A 22010-nucleotide genomic window follows, 5' to 3' on the forward strand; every position below is an offset into this window, starting at 1 on the left:
ATAGATATACATAGATATAGACAGATAGGTGAAGATGTAGAAACTATTTTTAAAATAGAAAATATATTCACTCCAAATTTTCCACACTTATCAAATCTGTTTATATCTGGATGTATTTTTTCCAGCCCTTTCTCCATCCATATCACTAATCATTTAATTTTCACATAATTGTGATCAAATATAAATTCAGATGGCATCTAAAAAACATAGTGTTTCTCAGCACAAGTGAAATTCAACAGAAATCCATTGGGTGGAGTTGTACTATAGCTTAACATTTCGAAGTATTTCTCAACTGTGTCTTTTTAACTTTTTCTCCAGTCTTTATATAGCTTATGGCTAAGCAATATTTGCTATTTGAAGACCTAAAAAATATTTTATTCCAACCAGAAATTGTTTGGAGATTATTGGTTTAGGCATTATTCTCTTTTCTGATTGTGTCTAATACAAGTCACATGCAATTTAGAATTTAATAATCCTGTCAAAGAATATAGTTGCTTATTTTCCAAAAAATATGCAGATTAATGAGATTAAATAGAAAATAACAACTGCCTTGGTAAAAAAAAAAAAAAATGCTGCTCTGTCTTTTCACCTCTCAAACTCATGTTTTTTCTGCCATCAAAAAAGACAGGTAGGGGCTTCCCTGGTGGCTCAGTGGTTGAGAGTCCGCCTGCCGATGCAGGGGACACAGGTTTGTGCCCCGGTCTGGGAGGATCCTACATGCCGCGGAGCGGCTGGGCCCGTGAGCCATGGCCGCTGAGCCTGCATGTCCGGAGCCTGTGCTCCGCAACGGGAGAGGCCACAACAGTGAGAGGCCCGCGTACCGCAAAAAAAAAAAGGTAAGCATCTGATATTCCAGCTCCTCTGAGACAAAATGCTACGTACACCAAATAGGCAAGGTTTCATTAATGTTCATCCATTCTAATACATGCTACAGAAAGTTGCCAAAAGTTTTACATATTCTTGAGGAACAAGCTCTCAAAAAAGTTTTGTACCTGCATACACAATCAGGTTAATCTCTCTCTGGCAGAATTTCGGACTTAAGTGTGCATTAATATCAAGGACCCAATCTTAGAAATTCTGATTTAGCCATAAGAGGTGGATCTCAAGAATTTCACAGGTACCTGCAATAGTCCAAGGATCACATGTGAAAGCACCACCCTGAGGGAAGAACAAAGAAGATGGGGACTTGGCCTCAGTTAGTTCTCAGTCTTGAGCCATGGGAGGAAATAGAGGCATATTAAAACTGGCCTGTGACTCAATTAACCCTCCAATTCCGTTCATTCATCTTCTGAAGGAAGAAACAAAATTTTCTCACTTGCTCCCTAGGGTTCATTCCCCAACCCTCTCAAAAATGCACCAGCTACTTAAGTCATTTAGAAGAATGAAGGCCAAGATTGTAGTGGGAAAATGATGAGATATAGGAATTTACAGATTGTTCTAGATAAGCATTTTCTTTGATTCGTTAGGAATTACTAAAATTCTTTCTTAGGAAAAGATAATGTTCTTGAATATTCTGCTTTTTTTTCTCACAGTTTGTATATAATGGTTATCAATTTTGGTCCTAGCTGATTTCACAAGTAGTACTGGTCTTTTTATGCAGGAATAAGGTTGTGAATTTTCTTTTGCTGGGTATGCAGTAAGTATAGGCAGGATTACTAGTGTTAGAAAGCAGCCTGGCACCATGGAAAGATCATAAAGGATCCTGAGAACTGAATTTGAATCTTAATTCCATACGTAGTAGCTGAGTAAAAAAGGGGTAGGTTCTTGACACCCATGAGTTTCAGATTTGTAAAATATCAATAATAGTGCTTTAACAACTTCGTCATGATGGTTGTGATGAAGTTCTCAAGAGAGTAAATAATAAAAATACTTTGTAAGCTGTGAAATATTTTGAAAATGACAATAACCTTGTTTCTAACAACATATTCACACTTACAAGTCATTATCCAAAAGACCACTGGCTGTAAACTATGCATATGAATTGAAGGCTGGGAGTCTGTCAAAATGTTCATCAATGAACAAGTAAATCAACACTGAGCACCCTTTCTGTTTTCAGTGCAATGTCAACTCTGATACAGCCATTAAAGATATATTCCTCATGGGCTTTCCTGGTGGCGCACTGGTTGAGAGTCAGCTTGCCAATGCAGGGGACACAGGTTCGAGCCCTGGTCTGGGAGGATCCCACATGCCGCGGAGCAACTAGCCCCGTGAGCCACAACTACTGAGCATGCGCGTCCGGAGCCTGTGCTCCGCAACAAGAGAAGCCGCGACAGTGAGAGGCCCGCGCACCGTGATGAAGAGTGGCCCCCGCTCGCCACAACTAGAGAAAGCCCACGCACAGAAACGAAGACCCAACACAGCCATAAATAAATAAATAAATAAGAACCTATTCTAAAAAAAAAAAAAAAGATATATTCCTCATGGTCCAGGTGATTACAATAGAATTACAGAATATTTGAGTGAGAGACACCTTATAGGTGTGTTTCTTGATCATAAGACTCACTTGGGGTATTTGTTAAAATCTCCAGTTTCCTAGCCCCACATCAGATCTAGTGAATCAGAATCTCCAGGAGACCTGAGAATCTGCATTCTGTAATAAATACAAGGATATTGTTATGATCAGAAACAAAAACCTAGGAAACTGTTTCTAAGCCACTTTTCTCCGAACTCCTATACAATGTTAAGTATTGCTGAGACAATACCCTTTAACATTTTGTTGACTTAAAAAAAAATACATGCACTCCGTGAGAGCTGCGAGTTACGTTTTTTGGGGGCAAAATGAAGACTGCAGCCCTGGAGAGCACGTTTCAGATAACTCTGAAAAACTGCTCGAGGTGAGCGGTCGAGCCGGGATATATAGGAGTTTTTCAACAAAGGACAGGTAGTCGGGAACATCAAAAATTATTGTTAATTGAAGAAAACCAGATACCTCAAGTTAAGGAATTTAGCACTTTTCTATGTATGGGAAGATGCAAGAGTCTGGGCTCACTGAAATCATTCCTCTGATGTGCACCTCAGCTCTCTGGGGCCAGTATCCTGACACATCCTGAGTTTCCTCAGGGCCCACTACAGGGAGTGGCTGCAGTCTGATGGCTGTTAGATGGCAGGGATTCTTTTTAGCCCTGAGTTTCCTCGCCTCATGTTGGAGGGTTGCAATCATTGATGACTATGTTATCCTTTGTTTATTGATATGGCAGGAAATATTTCATTTCTCGGTTTCAAAGGGTAATGTATTCTATCATTAGTCTTTCAGTCAAAGAGTTGGAAAGACAAGATCACATACATGAAACAGCAGCAAGCACTGTAAGTGGCGAGTTTTGTGATGAGACACACTGATGCTATGTGCTGGACACCTTTGCTCCAAGTAATGTGGACAAAGACATACCTAAAAAATAAAAGCATCTAATTTGGTCTGGAGAGCATGACATATGTGCTTCTACAGTCATAAATATTCAAAAGGAGTAAGGTTTTTACTTTCTTATTTTTATGACAACATCAATTAACCTATGAGTGACATCTTTAGAGCTCATACCACACCCACACCAGACACTGTAGAAGGAAATAGGAAAAATTACATGTTGGTTTCCTCCATTCACATGTGGCCCTGAGCTTCCTCAGAGCAGGCACCATGCCTCATTTTTCTACCGACCCCCTTTGCTCTGGGACGGAGAAAGAGCTGCACCTCCTTTCCCAACTCCAGCGTATAGAAGACCAACTTGGGTCATGTTTTAAGAGGCTTTGAAATAGCTAAAACGTCAACACCTTGCTTTACGTGCTCCCACCTTCTCCCTTCTCCTCCACTCAGTACAGGCTGGACGAGGAAAGCACCAGCGCCTGCCCCCTCACCATGACCCTGCCATCCTTCTCACCCTGCCTTGCCGACATAATTGTGAAGTTTACATGTACTGGTCCGGCCTGAGGCTCACCTAAGAGGCAACTTAAACCAGCTTCACCGTTATCAGGGTGCACACTTTTTTTCCTCTTCCTTATATCTCTCTCTATTTGATTCTGTCCCATTTTGCCTTTCTGCCCACACACATCATAAATTACCAGTTTGGAGGCGCGAAGGCAAAAGTATGGAATTAAGAGAGAAAGCCACGTGGCCTGCTTTGGTTTGAGGGTTTGGCTTACTTGGTATATAAGGAGGCTTATTGCTTTCTGAACCATCTGACATTGCTGCAACATCCAATCCCCACGATTAGTGAACTTGTCTCATTGTGCAGAGCATAGAACAAAAATGTCAGTCCTCCACAGATTAAGGAAAAAAAGGACCTTCATCACACAGAGTTTAGGAAGCCCTGATCTAGATAATTCTGATGCAGATAGATCACGCACCAAAATTTGAAAAAATATGCCATTAGGAAGTTCCATGAAAATCTTAATTCGGTCACATTTGAAATGTATTTTATGTGTATAGAAAAGAAATATTGTGTGTGTGTGTATTTATTTAGTTATTTATTTATATATCCAAGTGGTATCCAAATGGACTCATAGCTTTCAAAAGGTGGGTAAAATTGAGATTCACAAACCTAGAGATTTTTGTTATATTTTTATACCTAGATGTGACCTATCTTAAGAAGTAGCAGCTCATTTTGTTTTCTTTTTTTTTGTTGAAACAGGTCATGAATGCCTGGGCATGTTATAAATATTTATGATATATGACTGAGAGTGTGCAAATGACAAAGTCCTTGCAAAATAAACACAACGATCATGATACACTAAAGTCTAAAGGTTTTGTCAATGAACACTTTAATTGGAAAAATTGCATTAGCAAATTTTTTGTGTCCTTTTCTTTCGAAGAGCAAAAGGTAAGGAAGACTGAGATATATCAAAATGACCTCAGAGAACTTAAATGATCACGATTTGTCTCTGCTTTTCGTAGGACTTAAATAAAATACCACCACAATGTCAGATTTGGTTGTTGTCACTGGAGAGGAAAGACCAGGGAGAAAGGCGATGTGCCCTAGTCTCATATGGTAATCATGACACCGCCTACCTGTTTTTTTCTCTTTCTTAATCATTAAATCCTTTGAGTATCTCATTTATAAACATGCAGAACTCAGTTACTCGCCTGCAGAATTGTTGAGATATTCGTTAAGCACAGAGATTCTTGGTGGTAGAAGTCTGGCTCCTTTCCACAAACTCTTTTTCTACATCTCACTTGACTTCCCTCATTTCCATTTCTTTGCACTTTTCAGGTTTTTTTCTTCAGCCACCAGTTGAATTGCTAAGTTTCATTTGACTGAGGAAGAGCACTGCCCTAGGCTTGCAAAGATACACAAGTCACCTCATAGACACTGTATGGATGAGACATGAAAATAAATAAATTACTCCCTATCCCATTTCAACGTAAGTACGCACGCGCATGAGTGCACACACACACACACACACACACACACTTTTCCTCTTCCATGTCATGAGAAAATTATCAGATACATGTTATTTCCTTACTTTATCTTCCTTGAAACACTGCTTAGTCTCATATATTAATATTTCATTCCCAAATATAACATGTCAAAGTGGAGAGTTGTGTTGACCAGCAAGAAGTCAGAAGGTAAGAAATTGCCCTGCTACCAGAAAAACTATTGTTAGTACAGCAGACAATAAATAAAAGGGAAAGGCAGGAGGGAGCCTTTATGCTGAGAAAAATGCAGACGATGACAGAACTTATAAGGCTAAGAAAAAACAAATCATTTTTAGGAGAACTTTCACTCAAAATGGTTTTGCCTTTCAAAAGGAAAAATGCCCTGCTGAATCAGCAGCCTTTGGGGGGGGAAATCTTATGCGGTTTTCTAAATACTAAACTTAAACTCACTGGCAAAAAAGAAGGTTGTGTTTGTATGTAAAGTGAGAATGAGTTTAAGCTTGGCAAGTTTCAGATGAGGACAATCAAGCAGAGGGGTTGGGGAGAAAAGAAACAAAGCACTTTTGGGCTGGTGGCATCCTGACGTACAACAGAAAAATCCACATAGTTGGGAGTGGGCCCATTTCACCCTTGCACTTTGTTTCATGGGTGTGCTACAAGATAAAAAATGAATGAGTTCTAATTCTTGCTCAGTCATAGAGCCTTTCAGTGAAGCAAGAAAACAGATAATGGACCTCTACAATGGAAAATTGATTTGTGGGCTCTCAAATTCTTCATTTTGTTTATGTTTCAGAAATTTATAGATGTGTAATGATGTCTTACTAGGTTTTTTTCCCCTTTTCAATATTTTATCACAGCAAAAAGGGATAATTTGACTATCACTGTGAAATGCAAATTTATTTTATCTTGAAATGTCAGATATACTACTGTCAATCTACAACAAACATAAAAAGGAATAAGATTCTCTGAAGGACTGGATAACATAGGCAATAATATGCTTTTACTGTGGAAAATAAAACCCCCCCTCCTTCAGAAAAATATTGTCTGGATTTTTATGAACTTTAAAATTACAGGCCATAAATTGTGATATGTATGTTGTATTAGCTAAGAAATATTTTCTATATCTAGTGAATTTATTATGTAATATGTACAAATCAAATATATAAAAATTTAATGAGTGTTTATAATCACTGCTGGTTGGTATTTACTCTAAATCCTTCTCTTTTTTGTCTAAAGAATTATGATAGCACATGAAAGAAAGTTTAGTTTTAGATATCTGATATTTGCAACCTTTTAGCAAAATTTAAGGACATGTGAGACACCAGAAATATATTGTTCTTAAATAGGGTATTATCGTAGGCCAATGTGGCTTCATTCCAAACCTTGTACAGGAGTAGATAATTAAGAGCCATTGTTAAACTGATGAGAATGAGCAAATATCAGACACAAGAAAAGGTAATTTACAGAGATAATCCACGCAAAAGCTAAAGCTGCTGAAAGTTTGATTAAATCACGACAGCTGTTGTTCATTCACTCACTCAGGAACTCATTCATTCAGTCACTCACTCAATAAGTCTCTTGTGAATACTTCATCACAACAACTATTTTGTTAATACAGCACAGGGACAGTAACTGCCATTTATAGAGTACCGGTTATGTGTCTGGAGAACAGGAAAAAGATCAAGTTAGAGACAATGGCAGCGACTGAAGTCATTGGAATTGTTGAAATAGCCCAATGAGAAAAGGTAGATGATACAGAAATCTTGAACTCTGTCATAGAAAAGGTAGACAAAGGATAAGGACCCTGAGAGGGAGACTGAGAAGGAAAGAATGAGACGATGACCAGAAAAACTATGTCACAAAAAAAAAAAAAAAACAAGGAAAGAGATTAATTCGAAATGAGGATAGTGTCCAAGGGAGCTAAATGCTGCAAGAGAATGAAGACTGAAGCACATTCATTGCACTTGGGGAATAGAAGATTGCTCCCAAACTCTAATAGGATATTTTCATGAAGAGGTGGGATGGAAAACTGACTGCACTGAATTGCAGACAGAATGAGAGATGAAGGTGAAGAAAAAATTAATATAGGTTTTTCTTTCCTGAACTTCTAAACTGAATGGGAACTCCTGACCTGAAATTAGTAATTGAAGAGGACATTCCAGTGAGTCGTTGTCACCAACAATTAAAAAGCCTATGATGTAGCACAGGGAGATCAGCTCGGTGCTTTTTGCCCACCTAGAGGGGTGGGATAGGGAGGGTGGGAGGGAGACACAAGAGGGAGGAGATATGGAGATATATGTTTACGTATAGCTGGTTCACTTTGTTATACAGCAGAAACTAACACACCATTGTAAAGCAATTACACTCCAATAAAGATGTTAAAAAAGAAAAAGCCTATGATGAGAAAGATGCAGTAAGCGCTTTCTCCAACTTAAGCAACCAATAAATTCTTCCCAACTGGAAAAGAGATTATCATAGCTCCCTTTATGTTATGTTGATTTGCAACCTAAGTGACATCTTCAGAGATAATTAGCCCTTAATAATATGCTTTTATGAGCACCACTTCTGTGTGAAGGGTCTAGGTAAGGCATACATTTATAAAGAAGAATATCAATAAACGCTTAAAGGCAATTTGGGCAAAAGCCAACTTACATTTTTCCCAACAGTGGAAAAGTTTAACACATCTTTCTTAGTAATTTATACAATGGAGACACTTTCCAGGGAGCTCATGAGATTGAAAGTGTGTATGGAAAAGATGTAAATGTTAAGGGAAAACTAAACTATAGGCCCATTAATAAGATGTTTCTTAGGATGGTCCCCAATGTGAGCACCATGGATATATCTAGGAAAATGTTTTACACTTCAGATTTCACTGCAAATTAGTGAGCTCTCTCAGTTTTTCTACTGTGATCTCTAGGAAGGAAGGAGAAGGGAGAGGGAAGGACCTTGAGGTGTGGTAACCAAGAACTAAGCCCTAACATTATTCCTGAAAAGAAGGCAAGGAATGGAAATTGTGGAAGGTGGAAAAGTTCTAATTTTGTGGGTAGGACTTAGCATTTGAAAAATAATAATCTAACTCAAGAGATCAGTTTTCTCCTAGTAGCTCCTCAGTGGCCTGTCTGCCTACTGACACAGGAACGGGGAGGACAGGCTATTGCTTGCGAAGCTGGAAGCTTTCCCATTCAGTCCACCACTAGGAGCGCCTTCTGCCTGTTTGCTCCACTCTCTGTCCTAAGTGGCTACTACGTCAATGTTTACTTGATCTGCTGGGTGGCGCCAGATCACCACATAACTACAGAATCCCAGCAGCATCAAGCATTTCAAAACTTCAAATGCATAAGTATAAATGTACAACTTTCACTATATTTAAAAAATGTTTCCAACAAAATCCAAATAACGATACCAGAAAGAAAGAGTATGAAATCTCTCAAGTGTAATACATTAATTTAAAATAGTTTTTTTCTAAAGTTAATGCTAAAACATTTTTATATAGAAGGAATGCCCAAAGGTAATGTCTGTATCTACATGACTTTTCCAGTCAAAGAGGCAAATAGAGGTGCAATATGGTTTATGAAAACAATATCCGAGTGTTATAATTACTGATACGCTCTCAGACGGTTCTGGGAAGATCTTGACCTGGTCTTACCACCAGCTCAGTGTAACATCTCCACTGTGCCCCAGTCCCTCATAGTGCCTCCAAGTTTATCTTTGGCTACCATATTCTCCTCCAAACTTATTTTAGGCAACTGTAAACTCAACTCCATATCCAACTCATAATCAGGCCCAAGTAGCCTACAGAGAGGGCTTATTCACTCTCTCCTCATTAAAAATATTCTTGTCGTATGTCCCATACTTTCAAGTTTTCACTAAAGCAATAGTTACTTTATTGAATTAATTATGAAGAAAATGTTCTGAATGATTCTATGGTAGATACTGCTACTGGTCTATCAAAATCCATACTCCTGTTTTTCCATAGTAATAGGGTTCAAACTGGATATGTGGCTGTCTAGCTAGAGACTATGTTTTCCAGATTCCTTTGCAGCTGGGATGTGACTTAGTTATCATCAAGGAACTGTGCATGGAAGTGATAAGTGCAATTTCTACCTCACTGGTTTAAAATAAAATTGCCTGTCTTAGACTTCAGCCAGAACATGGACTTGTGGCAGTTCAGCTTTTATTGCAGAGATGAAGACATTTCCTAGGAACTGACAGATCTTTAAAGTCATTGTATTTAGGACCTACTTTTTTTAAATAGCAATTTAGCCGTTACTTAACTAATACAGATGTTAATAGAGCAGTTAGTTTCATCTCCCACGTTTGCATTTTTGACACAGGTGGCCCAGAGACCTATTTACTTAATGACAAATAGCACCTCTACTACAAGAATTCTCCACACCTAGCAAGTCAACCATGTCCGCTACTCTCCCAGCACTAATGATTCGAAGGAAAAAACTATGTCTTTCTAGCTTTAGCATTTAGCACAGGTTTTAGTACAATGGTAGGTATAGAATAGATGTTTGCATAGAATAGATGTTTAAAAATATTGGGAATAGGAAAGGTTTACAGCCTCTAAAGTCCTGCCACATTGGCAGCCACTTAACCTACTTACACACAGGGTGAGCCCTGAAAAGGTTAGGCTTTATGAGAACTACTACTGCTACATTGATGGATATAATATCAAGCCAGAAAAAAGACCATATGGCTAATGCATCCACATTTTGACCTGCCAGAAAATGTGGCAGCTCATCAGAAGATCAGCAGTAATATTGACATTGCTAACTTTACTGACCTCTGAACTGTGCTTTAATATTAGGTGTCATAAAATTACAGGAATGGCGAGATACCTATAGGCTTAATTAAAAAAATACTGTGGAATTAATTTACCAGATGAAAGATAATAAGAAATTTGAATCTTTAGCATTCATGTCACTGTCTGGATGCTGTATTAAAGCAATCATGGCTCTCCCTGGTGCCCCATCAAAGGCTGTGTTTGGATAAGTTAGGGCACACCTGGGCAACACTGACCTCATTTAAGCATTATTCTCTAAAGGACACTGCTTAAGAGCATTTCTTAATCTGCTCTACACAATAATCTTAGCTTCAGTTGTATATTTGGTCTGCCAAGTCTAGGTACCCATCTATAACAACCCTGGAAAGTGATTTTTGTTCTGGTCTTGATAATAACAGCAAAATAAGTCATGGAAGAATGTACTCAACCTATAGTTTTTTGACTTAATATATGCCCAAGAAATACAAATAATATCTTGATGGTAATTTTCAATGCCTCTTCACTAAAATCAGAGCCAGGTGTAGACAGAGAAAATGTCTCTCAGGACCCAGGATAAGTCTAAGATACAGGATGGTCTTAGTCTACTGTTCTCTGAGTCTTAGAGTGAGCCCTTTCTCCTTCACTCTTCTTTGTCAGGCATTTTTTTAGATTCACCTCCCCTTGCTTTGGAAGATTGAATATAAAAGGGATGATAGGTAGCTCTGGGCTTGGGAGAGATATAAACCAGCTGCTCTGCCGGATCTGATTCCAGTTGAAGCTGCCCTATCATAAGCCAGAGGATTTCATTTTTGTCTCTTTCTGTCCAGTTCAGCCTATGAAAAAAATACTTTAGAGTTAAGGCTAAAGGTCATTATTAATAAAGCATTTGCATTTTCCTGGTCTGGAAACTCCTAAGAATCTGGGCATGCTGACCGCTAATATTTGCAAGTCCTTGGGAAGAGTCAAATGGAGGCCCACCTACCATATGTCCAAGTATTTAAAAGTTATAAATCCAGCCAAAAATTTAAAGGAAATATGTCTATTCTCTTACTTTAATAAATAAAACTTCAAAATAACCTGGAAGGCCAGATTTGAATTTAGAATTCTTGAATTAATTGGGTTCCTTTAGCAAAATAGGGCAGCATAAAGACAGCCAGCCCCTCATCCCCAAAAGGAAGTAACCCACACTTTTCTCTTTCACCCTGCCTCTGGCTCACTCTGGAAGGAGTCTGGTTGCATGCCCATCCCAACCTGTGAGTCCAAGCTCCATCTACCACCCTGCAAATACCAGTCCTTTGGCCCTTTCTTGGGTCTCAAGATGGTCCCTCTAGCTGTGCAACAATTCTTAGAGGGAACAGACGCTTGGGAGTGCCCTACCCTAACGTTGAAAGAAGGCTTGGGACTGTTTGGGAAGTGAATTCTAGGATTTCAGGTATCCAAAGCATGATCTAAAAGATCTAAAAGAGAGAGTTCCAAGCTCTGGATGGACTCATTCCCTTGGTTTTGCAGATTTTTAGCTCCTTGGTCAAAGGAGGTTTACAACAGGGGACCCAAACTCTCTTGCCTGGGACTAATTGTGAATCTAGGGCAGCAGTAGGCAGTCAGGAGAAGATTTGGAAGTTGGGTTCTGGTCCTGTTTCCTAATACAGCCACCTGATTTCAACATTTGGGAAAGGATCCTTTTGAGTATATCAGTGGTGAGCTGTGTTATACGATGGCATGGGGATTGATCACATCAAATCAGGTTCCCAAGACTGGTGAAAGACTAGGAAGAAATAATTTGAGGCAGAGCTATGATAAGCATTGGAAATGAGAATTTTAGAATTGTTTACAAAAAGAACTATTACTAAAGCATATGTCATATTGCCCTAGTTACTAAATTAGTCTAATTAAGATCTAACTCTCTAGTCCCAAGTGTAGAGCTATAGAAATGATTTTTTTCCCCTTTAATTAAGTGGGTACTTACACAGGGACATGTGTAAGACAGTACTGATAAGACACAGGCAAGCCTGAATACCACTTCCAATTTCTCCCTTTAACTAGAGGAATCAAGGACAGTGCATGGCCAAGGAAGAGATTTGGGTGTTACATTTTTTCAGCATTCTCTAGGCAGGATTGAAGAGGAGTAGATCGCATTCGTAAACAGTGTTTTGGCTCTTCCAGGAGAAGCCCATGGTTGCATGTCAGACCAAATTGTTCGTGTCCTGCTGACTTAGGCTGTAAGGGTGGGATGGCATTTAGGCCTTCCATTTTATGAGTGCAATTGGGTGTAATTCTAACATCACCAACAGTGACGAGGCACTCTGACAAACAGCGTTCTGGACAGAGCACTTTAAAAAGGGATGCCAATGCTAAAAGTCAACCACAGGCTCCCATTTCAGACTTACAGATATCACGAGTTATTTTCTCAGGTTGCATCAGCCCCCATTTATATATAGGTTCTGATTAATTTAAGTGAGAGTCCGGTGCCCAAAGAGAGAAAGTTCATTATAACATAGCAATTGCTTAGGGAGGCCCAAACTTCATAAAGAGAACTGTCCAGGGGACTTAACACCAAAACAGATACCTACAATGATATGTAAAGAATGTGGTTTATGCCAGCTACTAAAACTGCAGTGATTACGTGCTGATATCATGATTGACTGAGACTCTGGGTAGGGTAACTAAGTTACTTAGATATAAGTAGAAATCTGTAGCATATAATTACATATCTCTTATTTCTAGTGAAAGGCAGTGTTTGTCCAGCTCTCAAGGCACTCCTCTGAGACCTAATTTATATTCCATCATGAACATCAGCCCCTAAATACCTGTAAGCAATAACTATGTTAATCAGGGCTGAACATATAACCCAAATTGGGCTAATCAGATTATTGCCAGCTGGAATAATCTGGAATCGGAATTCAGTGATGCTAGCCAGCCTCTGCTGGTGGGTTGGCTTGTAAATGTGGAAACTTACGTGGGAACTTACTTCATACTTAACCATATGCATAAAGCAGCAAAAAAGCTGATCTACAGAGACAAATGAATTTATCAGGATCCCAATGAGAAGCAAAGATGAGAAACCATAGTGTTCCAAAAAAAAAGGATAATGCTTTAATAACCTCCTGAACACTTGATGTTGGTTACTTCCAGTTTCTTGTCCTTCCTGAAACTTGGTTGCAGTTTCTCCCTTGGTAATCAAATATATCAAATATATATCCTCAAATAAAACCTCTTTCCTGTTTCAGCATGGTAGGTTTCTGTAGCCAGAGAGCCTTGACTAAACATTACTTGAATTTCTAATTTACCCTGTAAAGAACTCTGCAAACACTGGGTAGATAAAGATGAGACTTGCTCTTCTTTTAACGCATGTTCTCTACAAAACAATTTCGATGATGTTTTATTTCCTCAGAGGAAAAAATACAAACACACACACACACACACACACACACACACACACACACGCACACACACGTAGTTTTTTTAATTGCATTAACGCTCTGTTGCCCTTCCTATGCCTATATTCTGCTCTGTAGTCAGGCTCTGCAGTCCATCTGTCCTGCAGTCACGTAAAGGATTTTATAGCTATTCTGTTTCTTTTTCTGGTATGAGAAAAAATTGGGGAGCTGGGGCACAGTAGTACTTGAAATAGTTACCCACATTATGTAGATATCTCTATGATGTGCCTATCTCACATTACCATACACTCCTGGTTCCCAGACTTATGCTGCTACTTCTTCCACCCATCAGTCATCTCATTTTTTTGTTTTTGTTTTTGTAATCTTTAACCATCTCATATCAATGTGGCCTATGTAAATATATACTAGGGGTTTACAAGAATTTTGGTCTCAGTGTATCTTTCCACACTTAAAAATCACTGAGCACACCAGAGAGGTAACTATTTTTCATACTAAAGAATAAAACTGAGCAATTTTTTAAAATATTTATATTAGTTCATTTTAATATAGCAATAATAAACCTATGACATGTTAACATAAATTATGTATCTTTATTTTAAAAAACTACATTTTCCAAATTTTAAAACAATCACAGGGAAGAGTAGCAGGTGTTTATATTTTTCATATCTCCTTTTTATATCTCGTTTAATAGAAGACAGCTATAGTTTCGTATCTATCTGCATTCAATTTGTTGCAATATCATATATTTTGCATGTAGCCTATTGAAACTCCAGTCCACGCTCATGAGAGACTGAGAGTGAAATGGGCAAATACCTTCATAATATTATTATGAAAATAGTTCAGACTCATAGAGTCTCAGATACTTTCAAGCGTTCCTAGACCATACTTCAAAAAGTGCTGCCACATACTAGAAAACCACAATATTAATCTAACAATCAAAAAATAAAATATTAAATATTTTACAAAACATAAATCTTTCTGTTTTGGCTTTTAACTAAACTAAAAAAATTCACATATTTGTGGCACCTTATACCACTAATTTCTGAAGGGAAAATTACTTTCCTGTTATAAATTTGCTAATGCATAAAATACTTTCGTGAAATTTAAATTGAATCTGGAAAAGCTTATATAATCTATCCATATAGTGGACTAGTTTGTTAACTTTTCATTGTCTGATAGATAGAATGAATAAATTAGTAACTTACTTTATTAAGTGTCTTAGAAGTCTAACATAACCTTTTTCCTTTGAATGCCCACATACAGAATTGGACTATTCTAGCATTTTTCAATTTGATATATTTTTTATCCTAACCTACTGGTACAATAAGTATATAAATAAATATACTAGTCAAAATCGAATTGCAGAATTCTATAAATCTCTAAAAGGAAAATGTATGCTGTGATTTGGTACATCTGAGAAAGCTCAAACACCTCAACTCCCAAATTATCTTTCTTCAATAATCTCTAGATAATTTGATCCAACACAATTTCCTCTCTTAACAGTCTTTTGAAAATGCACCAGAGTAGAACTCCCTTAAATATATTCTATCTGTTCTTAGATGATTAGTTCCATGTCAAATTCAATATTTATAAAGATATAGAAAGTTACCTCCTATTCTTTTCTCCACTCTGGGCAGGTACAACACTTCAAGGTGATGTTAAGGGCTGGGAAATCAATTTAAGAAGTAGTTTACCTGGATTGCAGTGAAACATTGCACGAGACATGGAGGAAAATATGTATCTACTTTTTCCCTGTTGAATTCTAGATTTTTTTTCCAAGGTGGAGACAAGATGAGAAAATATGGATACTAAACTAAATAAGTAACTATTTATGTTGACTTTAACAATCAGCAGGGAAAGCAATGTCAGCAGCTTCCAGTTCCTTTAAGACTTAACCCTTTTACATGCAAATCATATTCTTCCCTTTCATTTTCTGTATATAGCTGAATTTTCTGTCTTTGGCCTTGAAAACTTCAAACTGACCTGCAAGTCATTTATGGCTGCTAAAATAAAACTCAACTCTCTTTAAAGTCAGGCAACAAAATCCAAATCACAGCAACATAATAAAAACGTTAACAATGACCAGCACCTAATCAGAATCACTACATACGCAAAGAAGCAGAAATGTGATCCATCAATAAAAGGAAATCAACCAAAATAACAGTGATAATGGATTTAGCTGACAAGGGCTTAAAATAGCTATTATAAATATATTTAAGGATCTAAAGGAAAACTTTTAAAAAATTGGAGAAAAAGGAAGGTTTTTTAAAAATAAAACTTCTAGAGCTAAAAATATGATATAATAAAAATTTTACTAGATGGAATTCAGTGAAGATTAGACCCTACAGAAGAAAAGACTAATGAACTTTAAATATATTAAAATGGAATCTATGCAAACCAACTGATAAATAAAAACATAAACAAAGCTACAGTGTCCTGTGGAGTGATGCAATGCAGTTACCATACATGCAATTGAAGTCCAGGTGGGGAGAGGAAAAAATGTTTGGAAAAATAATGGCCCAAAATTTCCAAAACTGATCTTAACTATTAATCCATGAATCCAATAAGGACAACAACCCCAAACAGAATAAACACAATGAAGATAACATCACAGCACATTGTTATCAAATTGCTGAAAAGCAGTTAGAGAACAGGGCCACATTACCTAAAGGAAACACTTTAATTGTGCCTTTCTCAGCCTCAAGAACTGTGAGAATTAAATGTCTGTGTTAAGCGCACCCAGTCTATGGCATTTTGTTGTAGCAGCCTGAGCTGACTAAGATACAACACCATAGGGATGGAATTACTGAGGGCGATTGAGTCTCTGATAGTCGTGGGACCTCTATTCCAGCCATGGACTGACAGCCCCCAGTCAGTGAACTTTTGTTATTTTAAGTCACTATTTTTTGAGTCACTGTTATTCATGGTTGAAACAAATTCTACCTTACACAATTATCTACAGTTTTGGGGTCCTCATACTGTCTGATAAGGCAAACATATACCTGAATTGGTGACTCTAACGAAGTTCTTTAATAACTTCGATTTGATGACGCCCTCACTGAGCAACTGCCAGGATGCAGCAGAGTCCTAGGTCCTATGAGAAACAAATGTGAATAAGGCTTTATTATGATGCAGTTAAAAAACACACAACTCTTCCTGGGCCCATTGTTATATGAGCAACTCAGATAACTCTTATGATACAGGGGAGAATGTTGGAGGGAAGAAGTAGAAATCAAGAAAGACTTGGATGGCATTTTTAGGAAAGGAAATATTTGGACTAAGTCCTGACGCTCAATTAGAGCTTTGACAGGCAGAAGAGTAAAGCATTTCCAGTCAAAGGAAGCAGCTTTAGTAGACACCACCCAAGGTGAGAGATCAGAGAGGTGCTGGATGACCAAGCACAGATGAGTGAAGCTTAGTCTAGAAGCTAGACTAGTCTAGAAGCTAGACTAGTCTAGAAGTCTTAGTCTAGAAGTCTGGGATTAAATTATGAAAGACTTTGAATATTGGCTGCAGAGTCTTGGTTTTATTCTTCATGCAATGAAGAGTCATCACCTTTGTAATTTATTTACCTCCTTTCATTTGGATTCTTTTTTTTTTTTTTTTTTTTTTACGTGTCGGGTCTTCGTTACTGTGCGCAGGCTTTCACTAGTTGCCATAAGCGGGGGCTTCTCTTTGTTGCGGTGCCCAGGCTTCTCATCTTGGTGGCTTCTCTTGTTGCAGAGCATGGGCTCTAGGCACGCGGCCTTCAGTAGTTGTGGCATGTGGGCTCTAGAGCACAGGCTCAGTAGCTGTGGCGCACAGGATTAGCTGCTCCGCGGCATGTGGGATCTTCCTGGATCAGGGCTCAAACCCGTGTCCCCAGCAGTGGCAGGCGGATTCTTAACAACTGCACCACCAGGGAAGCCCCCCTTTCATTTGGATTTTAAAGTAATCTTTTCTTATTGGCCTTTTTCTTCACTGAATCTTGTGTTCTGGTGGCTTCTTTCAAATCGTACTGATTATTGGATCATTCTAATTATAGCAAAAAAAAAAAATCATAGAAGAGAAGCAGTTTATCTTATTTCAGTGGTTCTCAAAGTATGGTTCCCAGACCAGTAGCATCAGCACCATCTGGAAACTTGTTAGAAAGGTAAATAGTTAGGACCCAATCCAGACCTCCCAGGGTGGTCCTCACCTACCCTGAGGTAGGGACCAGCAATCTGTGATTTGACAAGCCCTCTAGGTGATTCTGATGCACAATGAAGTGTGAGAACTACTGGCTTAGTGATTAAGATGTGAGGTCTGGAGTCAGAGAACCAGAGTTCAAATACCAAATTTACACTCCATGCATGCCCTTAAGCAAAGTATCTTAATATTTCAGTTTCAATTTTCTCATTTTGCAAAGGGTGGGGCAGAAATGTGAGGATTATGTAAGATGCTGTATATACTTTACTCAGTGATAGTAGGACCTCTGTAAATATAAGCTATAATTAATTACAAAATTGAAATTTAATTGCCAGAAATTTTTCTCTGTATTCTTTCATGGATACAAAGAATATGAATAATGTGATACAGGCCATGACAAGCCAAAGAAATCAAATCTAATATGTATAGAGAATCCAAAAGAAAATCTGTTTTGATCTCCACAAATGCTTGTTGAGATCTTCTAAGACCAGCTTTTTTTCTAACATTTTCTGTGAATCATTGAGCACATGCTTTTAAGAATCATTAGCGAGGCCACATCTGCATCCCTTGCAAGTAGGCGTAATTTTTTATATAAGTCAAAAATCTTTTCATGACAAATCTTTAAAGATACCCTCAACCACCACCTCCCACTTCCACACACACACGCACACACCACACACACACACCACACACACACACAGACACACCACACACACACCACACACACACACCATACACACACACCACACACACACCACACACACACACCACACACACACCCCACACACACCCCACACACACACCACATACACACACACCACACACACACCACACACACCACACACACACACATACCCCACACACGCACCACATACACACACACCACACACACACACCACACACACCACACACGCCACACACACACCACACACACAAACACACACACACCACACGCACAAACACACACACCATAAACACACACCACACACACCACGCCCCCACACACACACTACATACACTGCACGCACACACAAACACACCACATACACACAACACACACACACACCACACACACCACACACACACACCACACCACACACCACCCACACACACACCACAAACACACCACACACACACCACACCCCCACCACACACACACCCCCACCACACCCCCACCACACACACACACACACCACACACATCACACACACACACCACATACACACCACACACACACCCCACACACACACCATATACACACCACACACACACACCATACACACCACACACACCACACACACCACACACACACCACGCACACACAGCACACACCACACACACAAACACCACACACCACACACACACACCACACACACCACACACACAAACACACACACACCACATGCACAAACATACACCGCAAACACACACCACACACACACACCACACCCCCCACACACACACTACACACACCGCATGCACACACACACAACACAACACACACAACGCACACAAACACCCCCACACACACACGCACTACACACACACAACACAGACAAACCACACACACCACAAACACAACATACACACACACCACACAAACACAACACATCCACACACACACACACACCACACACACACTACATGCACACACCCCCACCACACACACACCACACATACCACCCACACACACTACACACACACACCACACACCACACACCACATACACACACCACACACACACCACACACACCACACACACATACCACAGCACACACACACATCACACACCACACACACACCACACACACACACACACACCCCACACACCCCCCACACACAAACACACACACACCACACAAACACACACTGCAAACACACACATACCACGCCCCCCCACACACACTACACACACACACAACACAACACACACACAAACACCCCCCACACACAACACACACATGCCACACACACACTACACACACACACCAAACATACACACCACATCACACACACACACCACTCACACCACACACACCACACACACACCATACACACACCACACACACACCACACACACACACCACACACACACCACACACACCACACACACACATACACACACACCACAGACATATACCACACACACACACACACACACACACCACACACAGAGTAACTAGGAGGTAAAGCTGGTTTTATATTACGAAAAGAGTCTCAATCAAGAAAGCCATGTGGCAGCCAGCAAAGCACCCCATTAGCGAGCTCTCTGCATTTTACATCCTTTCCTCTCTTTTGGTGAAGATACATTTTTACCATGGAGCTGAGCAGTTAGCATGGGAAAATGCAGTGGATCATTCCTGAACTTCTTTCACAGAATTAGCCAAAATGAAATAGCATTCCAGAATTTGGTCTTACCAGGTGACAGCACCAGGATGAGAAAACGTACAGTACAGACTAATACATGGAAAACATGTATTAAAAACATAGGTGTACTACTTACTTGAGCACTAGGTACCTAGTTCCTGTGGCTTAACATCACATGGTATATTTCTTGTTCCTAGTAGAGTCCAGTATGGGAATCCCTGGTCAAGGGTGATGGGCAGAGAACAGAATGGTTGTGATCCATGTAATTATTCAGGAACCCAGGCTGATGGAGATTTGTCATGTTCCAGATGCCTTGTAAGGCTTTCCACGTCATCCTTGATGTTGATATGCAGCCAACAGAGTGAACAAAAGAGAAAGAAAAGTAGGCCAACTTGCTTCCTCACCACTGTGGCCAGAAGGGACACATAACATTTCTGCTCATATGCCACCTGGTGAAGACAGGTCAAGTAGTCTACCAAGTTCAAGTTCAAGAGAGATATGAAATGTAGTCTCTAGCTAGATACTGGGTCTGTATACACATGGTTTACTTTCCAGGTTATCACAGGCAACAGTTACCAAATAGTTCCACAGCTTAACAAACTCTGCTGCTTTCAGCCTGCTCTGTCTGTGTTCTTATTGTTGCTGTCATTGTTTTTGCTGTCCAACTACAAATTACACCACATACTTTCCATACTTTACGAAAGCATCCCATTAAAGGTACCAAATTAACACCCACTAGTGTCACTTACAACCTCTTAAATTTCAATGAAAATGTAACTCTTCCTCACATCAGTCCCAGGCCGGTAGGTATTCCTGATTGACTTTGGCCCCAGCAGCAGAGAGGATCTGGACACACGATGACAGAGGAACCCAGGCTAACAGAGGCTCTGTCATCTTCTAAATAGAGCTTCCAGGGTGTCCTTGAGTATTGGCATCTAGCTGGTACAGGAGAAGAGAGCAGTTAGAGAGGGACATTTATTTCTTAATCATTCGGGCTCACAAGTGACACACTCACCTCCACTCAAATTCCACTAAGGAGAAATAATTACAAGGGTCCACTTAGATAAATGCAATGGTAGGAGAAATGAAGTCCTCAGCTAGGCTGCCACTGCCCAGCAACATCTCTGCACCTCAAAACCACGCTCAAAAGTCTTCACTAGATAGGGGTCTCTGCCACAATGGTAAAATCATTTTATGTGCATTCTATTTTTAAAAATTAAATCTCAAATTTATGAAGAAACAACTGTATCATTTTTTATAACCTATATGAGAAAAGATCTGAAAAAGAGTTGATATATGTATATGTATAACTGAATCACTTTGCTGTACACCTGAAACTAAAACAACATTGTAAATCAACTATACTCCAATAAACTATTTCTTTAAAAAGAAACAACTGTAAATAGTTAAAGATAATGTCATGGATAAACTTCTACTGAGAGATGCATCCTGGATTTTTGTTTTGTTTTATTTTATGAAAAAACACTGCTTATAGACAATATTGACTCAAAAGACATTATTCCAAATGTATCTTTGTTGAGAAGATTTACAAACATAGGACTTTGAGAAAAGGACTTAAATAGGATTTGTCCAACTTTTCACTGTACAGGTGAGGACATCGAAGTTCCAGAGAATTGAGGTGACAAGCCAAAAATATAACGTTAGGCAGTGAAAATATATATCATCTTTCATTTCCTTTATATTATATGCCATCAAGGTGGTGACTTGAGGCATCAAAAAGAGAAAGAAACTAGACTTTTGACCTCTTGAATTTTAGGCTTCAGATTTAGAGATGATCAAACAAGGAGCCAGAAAAAACAGGAATGGCAGGAGGAAAAAGTGCTCTGACAGGGCTTCCCTGGTGGCGCAGTGGTTGCGAGTCCACCTGCCGATGCAGGGGACACGGGTTCGTGCCCCGGTCCGGGAAGATCCCACATGCCGCGGA

This window comes from Stenella coeruleoalba (genome assembly GCF_951394435.1).
Source record: "Stenella coeruleoalba genome assembly, chromosome: 5".
NCBI lineage: Eukaryota > Metazoa > Chordata > Mammalia > Artiodactyla > Delphinidae > Stenella > Stenella coeruleoalba.